The sequence below is a fragment of the Pleurodeles waltl genome, chromosome 9 (genome assembly GCF_031143425.1).
Source record: "Pleurodeles waltl isolate 20211129_DDA chromosome 9, aPleWal1.hap1.20221129, whole genome shotgun sequence".
Taxonomy (NCBI): Eukaryota; Metazoa; Chordata; class Amphibia; order Caudata; family Salamandridae; genus Pleurodeles; species Pleurodeles waltl.
In genome coordinates, this window is record NC_090448.1 from 175,233,091 (window position 1) to 175,250,764 (window position 17,674).

Here is a 17,674-nt window from a genome sequence, read left to right on the forward strand (position 1 = left end):
CCAAGCAGTAACTACAATCCTAGTCAGGGTAAGTCATAAACACATACTAGGTTGGCCCATGCTCACCTCTTTTAGAGAGGGTCAGACTTAACTTAAGAGGCAGTGTGTTAAGTATTTGTGTAACACTTCAAACAGTAAAACAGTGAAAACAGAACACAAAAATTAGCCACACCAGGTAAAACAAAATAGAACTAAATTATATTATTATAACAAGACTTAAAACAACAAAATCTAATTAAATCTAATTAAAGTAAAAGCCGATATATGAATTTTTAGAGAGTAAAAGAAAAATTGTGCTTAGAAGCAATAAGCTGGGCTGGACCTGGGCAAAGTCAAAAGTTCAGGCCAACCATGATAAAGCGCGGCCTGGATACCGGGACCCCCCTTGGGCCCGCTGAACAAAAGTGCAATCCGTCACTGTCAACGAAGATGCAAGGCATGCATCGGTGTTTAGCCATGCAGTGGTCGAGATGCGTCAATTTTCTCCACGAAACTGTGGAGATGCGGCTGTTCTTAGTATGATACATTGGTTCCAAATGTAATGCACAGCTGTTGCTCCTGTAGTAGGTGATGCATCAAATCCAACGGCGAAGCGCTTGTTCAAAGGGCAATACCCCAGGTCCACCTTACACAATGAAGAGGGTGCACTGTTTCCAACTCAGGCAAAGGTGAGGATGCACTGGTTCTGATGAGGATGCTTGGGCTCTGGTTGAGACAGCACATTATACCCACTTCCAAGGGCCCAGGACTGAGTTAGTACCGCTTGACATAGCAAGACTTGCAGCAAGCAAAGTCAAGGTACTGCATCAGGATGAGTTGAAGTCTTTTGTGTCCCCGAGACTACAGAAAACAGGAGACCAGTCATCTGGCCCTTGGAGCCACTCTGGGTTCTCGATTTTAGGATTGTAGGTTCACTCCTTCTCACTCCCAGGCAGCATGGCAGCAGGTCAACACAGCAAAGCAGGAATCCAGCCGAGAAGCAGCTCAGCAGAGTTGCTGTCTTTGTAGTAGCACAGCCACCCTTTAGCCTGGCAGAGTATCCACAAGTCCAGAAGTGTACTGTATTGGTGTTTTCTGAGGTCCAGTACTTGTACCCAGTTGTACCTTTGAAGTCGGTGAGACTTCAAAGACAGTTCATTGAAGTGCACAGATGTCCTCCCTTCCTGCCCTGGCTCCACACTGCCTATTCAGGTGTAAGTGCCAGCTTCTTTCCCCATCCTGATCAGGATGCTGATGGCACATCAGACACACCTAAGCTCCCCTTCCATGAGGCTGTCTAGAGGAAATGCACAAAGTCCAGCTGTCACCCTACCCCAGAGGTGTATTGGAGACAGGGAGTAGGCACCAAGTAGCTCAAGTAAGAAAATGCCAACTTTGTAAAAGTGGCTTTTTCTAAATGCAATTTAAAATCTGACATTGGTATAAGTTGTGATTTTAAAGTGTGAGTTCAGAGACACCAAACTCAATAAACTAATCTCTTCCAGATTGGGAATTACACATAGAAGATGAAGGATGGTAAACCCAATGTTACCCTTTGGGAGAGATAGGCCTTGCTGTAGTAAAAAACATCTTTGGGAGTGTTTTACTACCAGTGCATGTAAAACTTAAAAGTAAATGTCCTGACTTTTCAATACATAGCCCCCTACCCTCTTGGTTGTTCAGGGCCTACCTTAGGGGTTACTAATATGCATAGAAACTGAAGTAATGGTCCTGGTAAAATGATTATTTTGGCAGGTAAATATGGCATTGTATTACTGCACACACAGGCTCTGCAATGGCAGGCCTGAGACATGAGCTACTTAAGTGGGTGGCAAAATCAGTGCTGTAGGCCCACAAGTAGAATTTAATTTACAGGCCCTTGGCACACGTAGTGCACTTTGCTAGAGACTTATCAGTAAATTAAATGTGCCAATTGGGTTAAGCCAATGTACCATGATTTAGGGGAGAGAGCGCAAGCACAGTAGCACTAGTTAGCAGTGGTAAAGTGCACAAAATCTAAAAGCCATCAAAAACAAGGTCAGAAAGGTAGAGGTGGTAAGAAAAATGTTGAGGAGGAGACTACCCTAAGGCTGTCAGGCCTAACAATGTTGAAGCATGCAAAGGTAATTGCACTGACCTTGGACTTAATGGTAAGACTGGTGTTCAGGTTGAGGCCTAGGCTCCTAGCTTGGTCAGTTTGAGTGAGTGTGGGTCCAAGGTTAGCAGACACCAGGTGGAGTCCCAAAGTGAGCTCTTATGCCCAAAGATCAGCACTTCAGTTTTGTCAGTGTTGAACATGAGTCATTTCTCTTCCATCCAAATAACCACACTGGTCAAGCATTGTTTGAAATTTGTCCTGGGAGTGGTGGTGTGAGAGTGGAAAAATTAGCTGTGTGTCTTCAGCATAGAAGATGATGTTGATTCTATGGGACTGATGATGTTAGCCAAAGGAGTCATGTATATGTTGAAAAGTGATGCTCCTTGTGGGACTTCACAGATAAGGTTCTTGGGTTCTGATGTAAATGGCATGAGCCTGACTCGTTCTGTTCTTCGGGAGAGGAAGCAAGCTATCCATTAGAGTGCTGGTCTTTGTATTTTCATTGTGCGTAGTTTGGGGATGAGTATGTGGGGAAGATGGTGTTTAAAGTGGTGGAAAGGTCAAAGAGGATGAGGCGGCGGTCTGTCCACTACTGAGGATTATGTGTATTTTAGAAATTGGGCCTCTAGTTGGCAGAGGTTTGCACTCTGTCCATGTAGGGGCCACAATCCTAGTCATGGTAAGTAATAAACACACTAAAAGTTTACCTGTGCTCACCCTCGGGTAGCTTGGCACAAAGCAGTCAATCTAAACTAAAGAGGCAATATATAAAGTATTTGTGCACACACACACACACACACACACACACACACAGTAACACAGTTAAAATACCAAAAAGTACTTCACACCAGTTTAGGAAAATAGCCAATATTTATCTGAGTCAAACAAGACCAAAATGACAAAAATCGAACATACATAAATCAAGTTTCAAATAATAAATCAGAATGCAGTGCTTAGAAGACAATAGCTCAAACCAGGGCTATCTGATCTTGCTGGATTGGGGCAAATCCAAAAGTTCAGTCCAACCATGATAGAGCAGGGGCTGGGTACAGGCGTCACGAAGACCTCCTGACAGTACCTTTGTTGCGTCAATGCTTGTTGAAGATGCGTTGTTGACTGTGTTGAAAGTCAGGGTTGTTGCTTCGTGTAGTCAAAGCAGTGTCAATGGCTTTGGTACAGGCAGTGGCAAAGCATTGTTTCTACAGCGGAATACATCAGCTCCAAGTGCCGCGTCAGCTCATGTGTTGCAGCACCACACTCATCTCCAAGGACCCAGGACTGAATTTGGCACCACTTGGCTGAGCAGGACTCACAGCACAGGAGCCCAGCTGCTGGTAACAAGATGCAGGGAAGTCTTTGAGATCACTGAGACTTCAGAAACAGGAGGCAAGCTCAGTTAGGTCCTTGGAGAAACTTTAGATTGAAGGATGGAGATTATGGGATACAGTCTTCTCACTCCCAAGCAATAAGCTGCAGGCAGCCGACCAGGACAGGAGAGCTAACAGCAAAGTGGCAGTCTCCCCTGATAGCACAGCAGTCCTTTTTCCTGGCTGATTGTCCTCAGTCCAGAAATGTTCTGAATATATGGCGACAGAGGCCCAGTACATTAACCCAAAGAGGCAAAGATGTAGGGATAACTTCAAACTAATTCTCTGAAGTGCACAAAGATCTCTTTTACCCAGCCCTGGCTCCAGACAAGACACAACCTATTTAGATATAAGTGTGAACTACCTCTCCATCTCCATACCCAGGATGACTATTAGTATGTAGATGAATGCAGATGTATCTCCTGTTACACCCAGTCCATCCTATTTGTGGCTGTCTGGAAAGAATACCTAAAATCAGACATGTAGTCAGAGACAGGATGGGATACAGAATAGTTACATTAAGAAAATGCCATCATTCTAAATGTAAACAAACACAAATGATCGACAGAATGTAGAACCAATCAAATATTCACCCCCAGTCACAGATCTGTCTGTGTTGAAAGTCACTACGCCACCGGATTCAAGTTAGCCTAGCTGATGAAGGGTGATACCCTGAAACCGGTCGTAGGATGCTTGTTTCCGGTCCAGGGATGAACTGGCTTGGCAGTTCTGGACTGTACCCATCAGGAACAGGGTCAAGACTGATTGCATATGGCTGGGCCCAAACTAGGGTGGCGTGGTGAGCAAAAAAACGATGGATTAAACCCAGATCTTTGTGACTGGGGTTGAATGTTTGCATTGTTCAGCTTTCCGTCCATCATCTGTTCTTTTAACATCATTCTAAATGTGGCATTTCCTGAACTGCAATTTAAAAAATAACTTTACTAAAAGATGTATTTTTAAATTGTGAGTCCAGAGACAATGAATTTCATTTGTGTATCTTTCCCTAATGGGAAATTACACTAAAAAGATGTTTCAAGGTAACCCCGATGTTAGTCTAGATTGTCCTTGCAATAGTCAAACATGAATTTAAGAGTTTTTCATTACCTGAACATGTTAAACTCAAATGTGCATATCCAACTTTTTAAATACAGTACATCCTGCCTTTGAGACTAACCAGAGCCTACTGTTACATAGGTTCTTATTTTCCTAATGAGGCCACTGTATTTGGGTGGCAGAATCGCATAGACTGTGGGTACTAGGTACAATTCCACACTATGGTGGTCATTTTGAATTTTGCGGGATACCATGCCGACAACTGTGCTGACGGTCGACAGAAGACCGCCAGTGGCAGCAGCAGGCATCCTGCCAAATAATGACACCTGGAGCCTCACCGCCATTGATGGCAGTGAGGGCTGCCATGCTGGCGGTCGGTGGTGGGGGTGGATGCTGCTCCACCCTCACCGCCATGTCAGTCCAGACACCGCCACGCCTATTGTGAGGCAATAAAAGGCATGGCAGTGTAAGGAGATGAAGCGCTGCTGGGGGAGCAGCATCCAGGGAGCCTGTTCCCTCCCGGAGCAGCGCCATGGAAAAGGTAAGTGCTGCCCGAGAGGGAAGATGGGGAGGGGGATGTTTGTTGAGTGAGTGCGTGCATGGGGGTGTGTGTCATCATTATATGGCGGTCTGCAAAGCCATATCGTAGGCGGTAATGACCGCCACTGCCGGAGGTGTGGTCATTACCCCCATGTTTAAAATGAGGGCCTATGTGACACCTGTCAGCCCAATCTGTGTTTCCCGGCTAACTAGCAGCACCTCACCTCTGTCCAAGAACAGGGATGATTGTGGCAAATGGGCACATGACAAGAAAGACTCCTCAGGGGAATCGTGGTCGATCAGATCTCATCCCTTTCTCTCAGTTGCATTAGTCTCATACAGGCAAAGACAAACAGAGGCAGAATATAGTTCAATAAGGATTTATTGAACTAACTGCATCTTAGATAAAATGGAATGTATTGCAATGACTAGGATGATAAAACAATGAAAGCAAAGTTGTGTCAAGGAGAGTGAAACACAAAAACAGTCCCACCATACTGTCACTAGGATTGATATATAGTTCTCCTACCTAAGCTATGTTGGAACACAGCTTAATAAGCCTAATCCGACCTTCATGTTTCTCCCCTGGGAAAACATCATTCCTCAGACCTGAGTAAGGAAGCCTGTAGTCTAGAGAGACACCGTCCCCATGTAGGCCAGGGGTTCGGCAGTCTAAGCAAGCAGCTGTAGTGAGGCAGTCAGCAATCAGCATGCAGTTGTGGTCATCTGGCTAGAATCTCCATCTAACATGTGTGGGTAAAAGGAGTTTTTTTAATAAAAAAACAGTTGACATTCTAAGAAAGGGTCCCTATGTAGGAATATGTGTGTTTCTATGAATGTTGGAGACACAGCGCACCACTTTTGCTGGCAACCCTGCAGATTTTAAAAAAGCACAAAGTGAAATGAATGTCCTGAGAACGTAATGCTTTCTGAGGCGAAATAACAATTAGATTGGTAAAAAAAACAAAAAACAATGCTGTATAAAATGTAAATGGGCTAGAGTGCACAACAAGAGGCCTGGTTTACTAAAATAATGTATCTAAAATATGGCTAAAAAAGCTATACAACACCCTCCCCTTGCATGAAAAGGTGGTTTAAAAGCCTAAATTAAAGAAAAGAAAGCCAAAAATCTATCAGTAAAGCATACAAGCATAACTGTCAATAAGGACAAGTTAAAAGACACTTGAGCATGAATGAAAAGAGGGATACTGGTGCCAAAGAAAGCCAAATTCAAAGTTCAGTATCATTTTGAAAATTGGCAATTATATCAGAGACAATTAACACCAGGAAATGTTCCACTTCAGCAGGTGGTAAAGTATACAAACCGTTGCCAAGGAAAACCACAGAGCACTCTTGTTCCTAAGCCTGAGCTCCAGCTGGAGCAGCAGCATTACGTGTTGTGCCTAATGTTGAGTTAAGAGACACAGTATCCATAAAGGGCAACTGAAACACAGCTTCCCTTAGCAATAGTACACTCAACCCGCATGTCTGGCATTGAGCCCTCATTGAGAACATCAACAGATCCGCATCCAATGAAAATAAGCATTTCGTAGAAAGACAGACTTTCAGTGTACATTAACAAATGCACTAAAGGCATTGAAACACGGGCTGCACACAATCCAAAACTGGTCGGAATGACAAAGACCAGTCACACTCCAATTGCTCCAGCAGTAGTGCTTCGAAATACTGCATCATGCAATCATCGCACAGTTTTGCTGGTGGAGGCACTGTCAGTCCTCCTTGCTGTGAAGGGACAGCAATTGTGCAGAAAAAGTAGCAACAGCAAGATGCCACCCATTATAGCCAAAGTAATCAGAATTCCCCAGAAAATATTTGAAAATATTGAGTGTATGGCTGAAGGTATTAAGCCAAATATAGAGGAGAACGTGTGAATGAAACCAGAACCAACAGCCTTAAAGAAATGCACAATTCCAGTAGTACTGGGCGCGTTGAATATTTGTCCCATGAGTTCACCAAAGTGTCTTGGAAAGTTTGTGCTTAAAAGGGACTGAATCTTTGCCGATGACCTCACAACCTGAAATGCATAGGTCTTGCGTGCAGATGTAAATGCCACATGCTTTTGAAACAATAAAGCCTTGAGTCTGCTTAATTTATCAAAATTCACATCATAAGTAGCAACATGAGGCCAAATGTCTGCTACTCCTCTTTGTTGTGCAGGGGGAAAAAGGACATTCCCACAACATGTTACAATTTGGGATACGGAAACAACATAAGCTATTCCGGCTCGCATTCCACAACAGCTCTCACTGTTAAGGAGCTCATAGCTGCCATTTGAGAGCACCTGGAATGCAGGTCTAATCAAGGGGATTGGAACTCCCTTCAGATGACAATCCAAATTTGCCGCCGAGGCATTGCATGCTCCGTGCAAGGACAGCTGTTTCCAAACCATTAAATGGCTGACAGACGTCTCTCATTCACTACCGCTTAGAAAGACCTCTTTCATGCCATTGAAACACTTGTCCAAAAAGGGCAACTCCCACACCTCGTGTATGTAACTTCTCCCAGCCTTTCATATCTGCAAACTGGAATGTGTTTTTAGACAGAATGTAACTTGAAGTGTTGAAATAGGCAAATTTATAACCCCATGTATTAGCCATTCAGCAGATGGTATTTCGGCCACAGTAAAAGGCAACATTTCTCATTTTTAGTGTTTAGCATGACATAAGTCACTTCCTTCTTAGCCATTATTTATTGCTGTAACGTTAAATTAAATGTTGAAAATTGTTCCCTGGCACTAACGTGTTGCCAGGGAACGCGACCTGCTTTCAGTGTTAGTAGTGTCCAAACTAACTGCATAATGGACTGTAGCTGACTCTGTCCATGATGTAGAGATGACACATCACTCTGTACTATGGGGGTCATTCTGAGCTTGCCAAGCGGGAACCGCCAGAATACCGCTGTGCGGTCAAAAGACCGCCGCGGTTATTCTGAGTTTCCCGCTGGGCTGGCGGGCGACCACCAGAAGGCCGCCCGCCAGCCCAGCGGGAAACCCCCTTCCATTAGGATGCCGGTTCCGAATGGAGCCGGCGGAGTGGAAGGGGTGCGACGGGTGCATTTGCACCCGTCGCGATTTTCAGTGTCTGCTTGGCAGACACTGAAAATCTTGGTGGGGCCCTGTTAGGGGGCCCCTGCAGTGCCCATGCCAGTGGCATGGGCACTGCAGGGGCCCCCAGGGGCCCCGCGACACCCGTTACCACCAGCCAGGTTCTGGCGGTCAAAATCGCCAGAGCCAGGCTGGCGGTAAGGGAGTCGGAATCCCCAGCGCCGCCATGGAGGATTCCACAGGGCAGCGGGAAACCGGCGGGACACCGCCGGTTTTCCGTTTCTGACTGCAGCTTTACCGCCGCGGTCAGAATGCCCATGGATGCACCGCCAGCCTGTTGGCGGTGCATCCGCGGTCGTTGGCCCTGGTGGTAGTCTACCGCCAGGGTCAGAATGACCCCCTATGTCTCTTGCAGAGGATACAATGTTGTTTAAGGTGTATATTCTGTCGGACAAGGTGTTAATACCATTATCTACAACAGCTAATGCTTTCTGTAAATTTTCCTGATCAAATTGCTTTAACCGGGCAGCCGCTTCTTTTTGGGAAAGTTTCTAAATTTCATTATATACTGCACATAAGAAGCATTTTCTGCACTGTCTTCAGGGGGCTAACAGGAAATCCTGTAAGTCTGTTTGATTGGACAGAAGACTGAGGTGTTCTTTAACACCATCTAGTAGGGAACTTTTCAACCATTGCTGGCATAAGTTCCCTACACTATATGTTGTCACAATACCTGAGTGTTCTAAGGACGCATTGCGAGGGTCCAGCCTATTTGTTCTAAACCCCCGAGGAGTTTACAAAATGTGTATGGCACCCATTGGTGTCTACAGGCCACAATAACCACTCACCAGGACCTGAAAGTGATGTGTTAAATGTTACATTCTGGACCCATTCATCGAGCTGATCTTCAGATTAATTTATATACTTTTGTCATTTGTAAAATTGGGCACAGGTAAGAATGCTGGGCTCATTCAGTTCCTTAATGTTTGCTAAGCCTAACCAACTTGTTTGTTGTACAGTTTAATTCAAAAATATCATTTGAGCAGGTATCAGGCATGCTCTAAATAAAGCTTCCTTTCCCCTTATTTGCAAATTCTTAGTTCCCCACACACTTTTCAAGTCTTTCAACTTCAACAAGTAATCATAGCCTTCAATAGCCAACTGGGAAAGAAAGGAATCATACTAAATTCATTCTGTATCTGTCAATAAAATATGTTGACTTTTCATCACTGGCAATTTGAAATAATACGACTCAGCATTTTTAACATTGTGCCCAGAGAAATATGCATATTTTCCAGTATACGTTTTCGAACTGGTGGAGTCAGACAGTGTTCCCACTGTGTGTAATTAAAAATCATCTTTGGGGTAGTTGCTCTGTGAATGAAGTGATGTCCATAATAATTATAAAAGAACATTTCTCCATAATTTTCTCTGGATTGATACACATCCTCATTTTCAAATACAGTATAATACTGCAAATCAAACATCATAGAATCAACTGTTTTTACATCCCAATCATCAGAAACCACTCCAGGTGTAATTACTTTGTTCGTGAAAAGTTTAAATACATATAGAATTTGAATGACCTCCGTCGGACCATATGTATAAAAAAATACTTTATACCATACATTCCCATCAGGAATTGGTATGGCAGAAATTTCCACTAGAGACAAGTCTCTGTGGGAAGAAAAATTTTGCTTTAAGACCTCATCCACCAGTTCAACTAAAGAGCATTCAGGAAGGTAATAACCATGTATAAGTAAAAAGAAAACAATGACAAACCAAATCCAAAGGACAAAGGCACATGCAGTTAATAAGAGCCATAGATAGTTCCATGGAGAAAAGAAATTGTTAATTTTGAGCCAAATTATCATCTTACGTGCTCTTGACAGTTCTGTTGCATTAGAGGCAGATGAGTCAGTGAAATTGTCATTGATGTTGGCAAAATATCCAGAAGCAGTTCGTGCAAAAACTGGAGCCGTGTTTTGAAGAGGAGAACTTGCAGAGAACTCCCTCGGTGGTTCATAGTAGAGTATGCCATCAATTTGTGTAGAATTTGAATAAAACCGATCAATCCCATTGGTGTTATTTGTGTAGAAGTTAGTGGAACCAATGAAAGCTCATTTTCCACCCTCCTCAAGCTCGGAGAGGTGTCAGCGTTGCAGGTTAAAACCTGTAGAGCAGCATCCTGATTTGTAGTGAGATGGATTCGGGTACTACCCAGGAGTCCCCTAGGTCTGCTTTGCAGGATCGGCCGAATGGTGTAGTTTGACATTACCGATGGAGATGAAGCGATTTTCTTTAGAACCAGGAAGCGGTGGTAAAATGACAGTTCTGGTACCGTGTAGTCTGGTATGAACTGGTGCATGATAAGAAGGACTGAGGGGGTCATTCCAACCCTGGCGGTCGGTGATAAAGCGGCGGCCAACCCGCCAACAGGCAGGTGGTCAAAAAAATGGAATTCTGACCCTGGTGGGAACCGGCAACACAGCCCGCCACTTTAACACTCCGACCGCCACGGCGGGACAGACAAACAGCGCGGCGGTCACCGCCAACAGGCAGGCGGCAGACAATGTACCGCCCACCCTATCACAACTCACCAATCCGCCACCTTTTCCGAGGCAGGAGCCCCGCCGATAAAAACACAGCGGAAACAGACTACGAACGGAAAAACGCTCACCTCTACACACTCCACGAGGAAGGAGGACAGCATGGAACCCGAATTAAACATCCTACCAGCTATTGTCTACCTTCTCATCTACCAGGAGTACGAACGCCGGCGCAGACGACAACGGTGAGTACTGCACCTACGACACAGGGGAGGGGGGAGGAGGAAAGCTTACGGGCACACACATACGCCATACACCCACCCCCAACCCCAAATACCTACACCCCAATGCAGAGCAACAAGTCAGAGTGACACCCCCCAAACCCACCGGAATAATGCAAAGACACAATTAAAATGATCTATAAAATATATGTATAAATAGCTCCATTGAAGTTATGGGAAATATGCAATATGAAAGATACAAAATAAGGAATGAACATAGTTAAAAATATATACATAGGCAATAAGTCCTGGCCATTCTGTCAAAGTTCCATAGTCCGTGGGCCAATGTGCACAAACACATGGGCAAAGCCCACACAGGAGACCAGATACCATTGGAGAGAACACTGCTGGGGCATCAGATGATAAAACTACAGGCACCTCAGGGGGAAGGGAAGGGGGTGCACCTCAGCCACATGAGTCCACGACGCCAGATCCACGAGGGGCCTCCATGCCCACTGTCCCATCCTGGGGAGTGCAAAGCCACAGTCTCACAAGTCTCTACAGTGGGTGGCTTGCCCACTGTTACATCCTGGGGAGTGCAAAGCCACAGTATCACAAGTCTCTAAAGTGGGTGGCTTGCCCACTGTGCCATCCTGGGGAGTGCAAAGCCACAGTCTCACAAGTCTCTACAGTGGGTGGCTTGCCCACTGTGCCATCCTGGGGAGTGCAAAGCCACAGTCTCTCAAGTCTCTACACTGGGTGGCTTACCCACTGTTCCATCCTGGGAAGTGCCAAGCCACAGTCCATCAGATGGATTACCGACTCCACTGTTAATGGAGGAGGCATGGTGCCCAGAGTGCTTCGTGAAGCCCTGCTCGACACAGAACCGGCACTGTCAATGGGCCAGCGGTGCTTGAGACGGCGTTGCCCAGCGGAGCGGTGCTTGAGATGAAGGGCCCAGCGGAGCGGTGCTTGAGATGATGGGCCCAGCGGAGCGGTGCTTGAGATGAAGGGCCCAGCGGAGCGGTGCTTGAGATGAAGGGCCCAGCGGAGCGGTGCTTGAGACGGCGGTGCCCAGCGGAGCGGTGCTTGAGATGAAGGGCCCAGCGGAACGGTGCTTGAGATGAAGGGCCCAGCGGTGCGGTGCTTGAGACGGCGGTGCCGAGCGGAGCGGTGCTTGAGATGAAGGGCCCAGCGGAGCGGTGCTTGAGATGAAGGGCCCAGCGGAGCGGTGCTTGAGATGAAGGGCCCAGCGGAGCGGTGCTTGACACAGCGGTGCCCAGCGGAGCGGTGCTTGAGATGAAGGGCCCAGCGGAGCGGGGCTTGACAGGAAGGGCCCAGCGGAGCGGGCCTTGACAGGAAGGGCCCAGCGGAGCGGTGCTTGAGATGAAGGGCCCAGCGGAGCGGTGCTTGAGATGAAGGGCCCAGCGGAGCGGTGCTTGAGATGAAGGGCCCAGCGGAGGGGTGCTTGAGATGAAGGGCCCAGCGGAGCGGTGCTTGAGAAGAAGGGCCCAGCAGAGCGCTGCTTGAGACGGCGGTGCCCAGCTGAGCGGTGCTTGAGATAAAGGGCCCAGCGCAGTGGTGCTTGAGATGAAGGGCCCAGCGGAGCGGTGCTTGAGATGAAGGGCCCAGCAGAGCGGTGCTTGAGATGGCGGTGCCCAGCGGAGCGGTGCTTGAGATGAAGGGCCCAGCGGAGCGGTGCTTGAGATGAAGGGCCCAGCGGAGTGGTGCTTGAGATGAAGGGCCCAGCAGAGCAGTGCTTGAGAAGAAGGGCCCAGCGGAGCGGTGCTTGAGATGAAGGGCCCAGCAGAGCGGTGCTTGAGATGAAGGGCCCAGCAGAGCGGGGCTTGACAGGAAGGGCCCAGCGGAGCGGTTCTTGTCACGGCGGGCCCCTATTCAGCGGTTCTTCTCACGGCGGGGCCCTGTTCAGCTGTGCTTCTCACGGCGGGCCCCTGTTCAGTGGTTCTTGTCACGGCAGGGCCCTGTTCAGCGGTGCTTCTCACGGCGGGCCCCTGTTCAGCGGTGCTTCTCACGGCGGGCCCCTGTTCAGCGGTTCTTCTCACGGCGGGCCCCTGTTCAGCGGTTCTTGTCACGGCGGGGCCCTGTTCAGCAGTGCTTCTCACGGCGGGCCCCTGTCAGCGGTGCTTCTCACGGCGGGCCCCTGTTCAGCGGTGCTTCTCACGGCGGGCCCCTGTTCAGCGGTTCTTGTCACGGCGGGCCCCTGTTCAGCGGTGCTTCTCACGGCGGGCCCCTGTTCAGCGGTGCTTCTCACGGCGGGCCCCTGTTCAGCGGTGCTTCTCACGGCGGGCCCCTGTTCAGCGGTTCTTCTCACGGCGGGCCCCTGTTCAGCGGTTCTTGTCAGGGCGGGGCCCTGTTCAGCGGTGCTTCTCACGGCGGGCCCCTGTTCAGCGGTGCTTCTCACGGCGGGCCCCTGTTCAGCGGTGCTTCTCACGGCGGGCCCCTGTTCAGCAGTGCTTCTCACGGCGGGTCCCTGTTCAGCGGTTCTTCTCACGGCGGGCCCCTGTTCAGCGGTGCTTCTCACGGCGGGGCCCTGTTCAGCGGTGCTTCTCACGGCAGGCCCTGTTCAGCAGTGCTTGTCCTGTGTTTCTAGGGAGCCAGACCTGGCCAAGACTTCCCGCTCAGTCGCCATCCGACCTTGCGGTCGCGGGGCCCTCCTGTGATGGAGTCCTGGGCCCGTGGGTGTCGTCCGTCACAACCGGAATGGGGCTGGTGGGGCCCTCCTGGGCAGCTCGCCTGCTGCCTGACTTCTCCGCCCTGCTGCCCTTGCCCTCCTTCGCTGAAGCTCTGTGGCCCTTGCCTCCCTTTGATGATGTGGCAGGTGACGGGGCAAGGCTACTGTCCTTGGTGGCAGCCGTCTCAGGCTTGTCGCGCCGGCCGGTAGTTTTTTTTGTCCTCTTCCTAGGGGGTGGGCTGGCTGTCCCCTTGATGCTGGCCGATGTTCCTGCCCTAGGAGCTGGTGGACTCCAATAGCCCTGCACTATGGTCATAGTAGATGCAGGGCTGGTTGTGGCTGAGGTGCTTTTTTGACTCTTACCAGATGGAGGGGGTGGGTCAGTGATTGGAACGAGCTCAAGGTTGGAAAGGAAAAGCACTTGGGAAGGACAGGGACGGGTAGGTGTAGTGGGTATGGGAGTGGAGGAAGAGGATGTGGTTGTAGGAGAGTCAAGTGTGCTGTCTTTGGGTGCAGGTGCTTGTGACGGAGGCTGTCGTGAGGTGGATGGCTGTTGGGTGGGTGGCTGCCTGCGTTTGTGTGGTTTGGAAGAGGGGGTGACAGACACACTGGGAGAGGACACAGGGGACGTGTAAATGGCAGTGGGGGTGGTGACTGCATGTGTGCGGACTGTAATGGAGGGTGTGCTGGTGATGGAAGTACTGGCTGATGGTGGTGTGCATGCAGGTGTGAGTGGAGACGTCACAGGGAGGGAGGAGGGAGATGAGGAGGTGGGGGACACAGAGGTGGTAGTGACTGTTGGCATGTCTGCATCTGGATGTTGCTTGGGTGAATGCTTGTGGGATCTGTGGTGCTTATGTCTGGCTGAGCTGCCCTTGGGTGTAGAGGTGTGTGCAGGCTGGTCTGATGGTGTGGATGGGATAGGCAGAGGAACAGGAGACTGGGACTGGGTGGAGGGAGTCAGAAGAGGGAGGGTGGAGACAGGGACAATGGCTGCCGTCAGTGTTGAGGCCAGAGCGTTGAACGATCGCTGATGGGCAGCCTGACCCGAATGAATGCCCTCCAGGTATGCATTGCTCCGATGCACCTCCCTTTCTACACCCTGGATGGCATTCAAAAGGGTAGACTGCCCAACAATGAGCGTCCGCAGGAGGTCAATGACCTCCTCACTGAGGGCAGCAGGGGTAACTGGGGCAGGGCCTGAGGTGCCTTGGGCGAAGGAGATGCCCGCCTTCCTGGCCGAGCGGGCACGGGGCGAACGCGGAGGGGCTGCTGGGAGGGCGGGGCTGGTGCGCTGGGTGGCGGCTGTACCTGTTGTGGCGGTGGGCACGGATGTTGCCCCCACCGCAAGGGAGCTCCCTTCCCAGGACGTGTCGGTGTCGCTGACGTCTCCACGGGTCCCCGTTGTGGAGCTCCACTCGCCCTCCGTCTCACTGGTGTACTCGGAGTCTGTTGCATGGCCCTCCGGGGCCATGTGAGATGCAGCTTCCTCGTGCACCGATGCCACTTCTCCTCCGCCTGATGATGCTATTGCACACATGAACAGGAAGACAAATAAAATGGGGGGGGGAGAAATGAAGACACGTTGATTGCATGCATTTGCAACACCGTTGTCGGAGAGGACAGACACAGAAGCCCCCTGCACTAGGCAGCGCAATCGGGGTACACTACACAGTTATTGTGACTAGGCCTGCAGGTCTATGGACGACAAATGCACACATGGGTGAGGCCGGACCATGGATAGCTGTACTTGGCACTCTACAGAGGTGGGGGGCGGGGGCACAGGGCCATGCCTAACGGAGGGGCCTAGCCTACAGAATGCGCCCTGGCCTAGAGATAGCCTCAGCCCCCCTCCCCCACCCAGACACCTTCACTGCACGCAAAGATAGCAGAATGTGCTGATAATCACCCCCTTGTGTCTGCTGTGATGTCCTCACGCGCCCATCTAAATCGGGGTAGGCCACCGCCAGGATCCGGGACATCAGGGGGGTCAATTGGCGGCTGGCACCCCTCCTACGTTGGGAGGCAATCCCCAGCAGAGACTCGGCGGTCTTTCTGGTCCCGCGGCGGATGTCCTCCCACCTCTTTCGGCAGTGGGTGCCCCGTCTGTTGTGGACCCCCAGGGCCCGGACGTCCTTGGCGATGGCACGCCAAATGACGATCTTCTGATGGGCGCTGACCTATGTGACATGTACAGGGTGGTAAAGGAAATCTCATCACTTTTCTGCCTGGTCAATGTGAGTGGCCCCCCCCTCCCCAACCTTGCCATGTGGCATATGCTCTCATCTTTCGTGCGTTGCACTCCTCATTCGCTCCCCTCCCCACCATCTCACATACACCCCACTCAACACAGGCATAGCCCATTCAACGTGCACCCTGTGTGCTAACCTGTTGGTCTGGAGGACCGTAGAGTAGCGCATACTGGGGGAGGACCCCATCAACAAGTTTCTCCAATTCTTCAGAAGTGAAGGCAGGGGCCCTTTCCCCAGTCGCAGCAGCCATTGTATCTCCCAGACCGAGGTCACAGCAGCACTTGCAGTATCGGTCCTCTCCTGTGGATGATCAGGTCTCGAGTGATTAATCAGATAGAAAATGGCGGTCACGCCCGCGGCGGTGCTTACCGCGGCGGTGCGTCCCGCGACCGCAGGCGCACATCCTCATTGGCTACTGAAACCCATAGGGTGCAATGTTAACCAATGCAGCTTAGCACAGTGGTCTTCGATCGCCTACCGCCACGGTGTGCCACGCCAGGGAAATTGCCCTCACATCCCACTGTTACAATTCACAGGTCAGGCAGCCGCCATTTCAAGGGCCCACATGGCTGAATTTCTACTGCGTCACACAGGCCTAGGCCTTGCATTGCCACTCATACAAGCCTTTCAATGCATAGCGATTTGTGTACTGTGCAAGCTGTGTGAACGAACCTGTGGGTTGCTTGACTCTGTGCTCCATGTTGTCCTTCCTAGGCACCATCCGCTGGGACTTGCGAGGAGAAGGATGAATCCTCCCGTGTACCGACCGCTGGTGGACCTGTCGACAATGGAAGAACGACATATCATACTTACATACAGGCTTGACAGAGCAACTATACATGAACTATGTGCCCAGCTGGAGCCAGACCTGATGTCCCCCATCCGCCAACCCACAGGGATTCCCCATCTGGTGCAGGTTCTGTCAGTACTCCATTTTTTGGCAAGTGGGTCTTTTCAGACAACAGTGGCCATATCATCTGGGATGTCTCAGCCTATGTTTTCTAAGGTTTTGTCCAGAGTGTTGTCTGCCCTGATGAAATACATGCGGAGCTACATTATTTTCCCTGAGGTGGGCGATTTGGCTACAGTGAAGGGTGATTTCTATGCCCTTGGACATATCCCCAACATCATTGGTGCCATTGATGGGACCCATGTGGCTTTGGTTCCCCCCAAAGAAAGTGAGCAGGTGTACAGAAACAGAAAAAGTTATCATTCGATGAATGTCCAGGTGGTCTGCTTGGCTGACCACTACATCTCCCACGTAAATGCCAAGTTCCCTGGGTCAGTGCATGACGCGTATGTCATGCGAAATAGCAGCATCCCTTATGTGATGGAACAGCTACAGAGACACCGTGTGTGGCTAATTGGTGACTCTGGTTACCCCAACCTGTCGTGGCTACTGACCCCAGTGAGGAATCCCCGGACCAGGGCAGAGGAATGTTACAATGAGGCCCATGGGAGGATCATAGAAAGGACCTTCGGGGTCCTGAAGGCCAGGTTTAGGTGTCTGCATATGACAGGGGGATCCCTAATGTACTCACCAAAGAAGGTGTGCCATATCATCGTGGCCTGCTGTATGCTTCACAATCTTGCTTTGCGACGCCAGGTGCCTTTTCTGCAGGAGGATGGTCCAGATGGTGGTGTTGTAGCAGCTGTGGAGCCTGTGGAGAGTGAAGAGGAGGAAGACGACGGGGACGACACGGACAACAGGGATACAGTCATACGACAATATTTTCAGTAACACATAGGTAAGAATCACCCACGCCATTTTACATTTACTTAAGGGCTCATGCGTCTCCACTGTCTGTGTTTCCCCCCAGTTCCTGTTAACTGATTTGTGACTTTCCCTTCCCTTT